General features: G+C 43.9%; 1 pseudogene; it reads right to left on the bottom strand.

Moving 5' to 3' along the window:
• Positions 1-415: 415 nt before the first annotated feature.
• On the bottom strand, positions 416-1,208 carry LOC123154191 (brassinosteroid-responsive RING protein 1-like; annotated as a pseudogene).
• Positions 1,209-3,058: the final 1,850 nt, after the last annotated feature.

Here is a 3,058-nt window from a genome sequence, read left to right as displayed (position 1 = left end):
GAGCGACTGGATCCAGGCACGAACGGTTTGCATTCTCTGCTACTCATCCTCTATTTCTTGATTGGGTAAAATTGTGAAGCCATCCGATGCATAGGTTTAGGGCTTAATTTTGATGTATGTACGTGGGAATTATCCATTGTAATGATCACGACTTTGTGAACCTAGCCTTTGATTTAGGGATTTTCTTCTTGATAGCTGAATGTTAACTTTCAAATCTAAATCATTAAATTTTAGAGGAGCCGATTTTTTGTCAATAGAGCAACCAATGAAAATGTGAATGGTGAATAACAGAAATAGAAGTAGAGCCACGGCCACGACCTAACAATCCCGATGAGTTTAATCCAATTGTGATACCAAAAAGAGAAACCAAATTTCTGAGTATCGTTCTGATATTCAAGACCAAGTGAGGGGAGCATATACATTAAAGGGTACAGTGTACTGATATATTATATATTAGTTCATTTAAAATTATATTTGTATTTGTACTTCATTATTAATATAGATTTATGGTTCAAAAGTTTGGGTCTATTTTATGTGTTGTGTATCCAAACACCCCATTATGATTTTCAGATCAGGCGCTTAGGCTCAAGTTTGCCCAGGCTAAACAAAATTTCTGGCTCCGCCACTGGGTGGCCGTACGTGGCCCAGCAGTCGAGGGCTCGAGGTAGTCGCGGTGGAATACGTGGCGGCACCCGCGCGGCCGGTGCACGCGCATGGCGCCGTGGAAATCGCCGAGGCACACCGCGCAGCCCTCCGGCAGCAGCAGCGTGTCGTCTCCAGTAGTGGAGAGCGCGTCGAAGCGCACGGCCGGGGAATGCTTCTCCAGCTCCAGCTCAAGGCCATGGTGGTGTTGGTGGTGGTGGTCGGCGAAGTCGGAGGTGGTGGGGTGGGGTAGTCGAAGCTGAGGCTCAGGTCGTCGTGTATGCCCACGCCGACAAGGCGGAGTAGCCAGGAGGAGAGGCGGTGGAGGTGGTCGAGCAGGAAGAGGAGGTTGAGCAGCAGCCTTGGCACCTCCGCGTGCACCGCCGCCGGGAACCCCATCCCCATTAATCAACTGAGGTAGAAGAAGTGAGGCAGAAAGGTAGCGATTTCTTTTGCAGTCTTGCAGCTCTGGAATGGCAGACGGAGCTCTGGAATGACCTTTATAAAGAGAAGCAGCTAGCTCGCTAGCTAGAGAGCTTGTGGTTGGAAGGAGGTAGGAGAAGAAGAGAGGAATCAAGCAGCTAGTGGAGGGGGGTTGCAGGATGGCGACTGAAGTACTTTTAGTAGTTTAGTACTACAATCGACAGACACAGAGTCACAGAGAGTGTGCTTAGTACTACGTGCTTAATTAACGAGCTAACTAACTGTTGAGGCGTGACACTGACAAGGTTGTGTGTCGACGATGGAGATTAATGGTGAATGTTTGATTAAGGGCATGTACAATGGTGCTATCTTAGGGGTGCCACGTAGGATAAACGATGAGGTGGAGGAAAGAGAACTCATAAGAGAAGGCTTATCTTCTCTTATTTAAGATAAGACAAGTGATGATCTTTTAGCACAATATGTTTCACCATATTTTTAGGAATTGCTAATTATTAAAGATAAAGCTAAAAGATAACCCATTATAGATATTTTTCTTTGTCATCTCTAAATTACATGTAAAACTTAAGATAAAATTATATGCCCTGATCGGGTGCGGTAGGGTGTGTGTATCGTCGATCGTGCGTGTTTCGGGAGGCAGGTGTGGCCGTCGCGGCCGGCTACGCTCTCAACTGCATGCGCGCCCTCCAGCTAGCGAAAAGCACGGCCGCCCGCCGGAAAAGACAAGAGTGGACAAGTCATGCATGTGCCTGGTACCGGAAGCAATCACGGACATATAGGCACCGGCCGAATTTGTTAGCTGGCTGGGATCAACCGACGCATCACAGCACAATCTCGATCTTGTCGCGTAGACATGCATGCATCTCGTGATACATGGATGCGTTTCACCACAGGAAAATCACATGTTGCGGACCTAAACCGAGTGTAAATTATCGTGTACTCGGCTTATGTAAGTGTAAGCTGAGTACCGGCAAACCAACACTCGTTTTATGCAAGTATAAGCCAAGTACCGCCAAAAAACACTCGGCTTACATAAAGAACTTTGAGTTATTTCATGAAAAACGCTCAGCTTACATGCAAGAATCGGCAAAATAACTGTCACTTGGTAACCTCAAAAAAGAAAAACTGTCACTTGGTCACCGTCACCGCACATGACGGCTCCGTGATGGCAGGCGCTATAAGTTGAGTATTCGATAAAAAACACTCGGCTTACACTTTTTTGTGTGTGTTTTTTCTTCTCCTTTCTCTTGTATCATTTTTTGTATTTTATTTTTACTGAGTATATGTCTAGGCCTTATACAACGGAAATAAAGGAACTACAAACATGAGGGTGCCAATACTCAACCCCAAATATGAAGTTTGTTAGTATTTTAATTCCGAAAAATGCATGTTTAAAGGCGATGCGACCGCTGCTTCACCGTTGGCCTTGAAAAAATTTGTACACTCAAGATACCCCATTACATGATTCATGTCAAAATTTGGCGCTTTTCGGAATCCGTTTTCTATATTTAAGAAATTAAGTGCATTTCTAGGCATTTAGTGAATATAATTCAAATTTGAACGGCAAGTGCACGAAAACATTGTGCAAACTGGACTGAAAAATCATATTTGTGTTATTGAGTATATATTTTGGCCTTGTACAAGGAGAATATATGAACTACAAACATGAGGGTGCCAACACTCGACCCCGAACATGGAATTTGTTATTTTTCAAAACCAAAAAATGCAAATGAAGTCCGAAAAGCATGAAACTTCGCATCATGTCTTTAAATGCCATCAACATGTTGTGGTAAAAGTTTGATAAGCTTTCTCAAAAGTGGTCATGTAGAATGCGTAAAAACTGAACAATATTGTGAAAAATACAAACGAAGTCTGAAAAGCATGAAACTTGGCCTTGTGTCTTTACATGTCGTCAACATGTTGTGGTAAAATTTTGAGAAGCTTTCTCAAAAGCGTTCATGCGTAGAAACCGGAC

Source organism: Triticum aestivum, chromosome 7A (genome assembly GCF_018294505.1).
Source record: "Triticum aestivum cultivar Chinese Spring chromosome 7A, IWGSC CS RefSeq v2.1, whole genome shotgun sequence".
NCBI classification, from domain to species: domain Eukaryota; kingdom Viridiplantae; phylum Streptophyta; class Magnoliopsida; order Poales; family Poaceae; genus Triticum; species Triticum aestivum.
The sequence above is the reverse complement of the archived record's forward strand: the minus strand, read 5'-3'. Positions and strand labels throughout refer to the sequence as shown.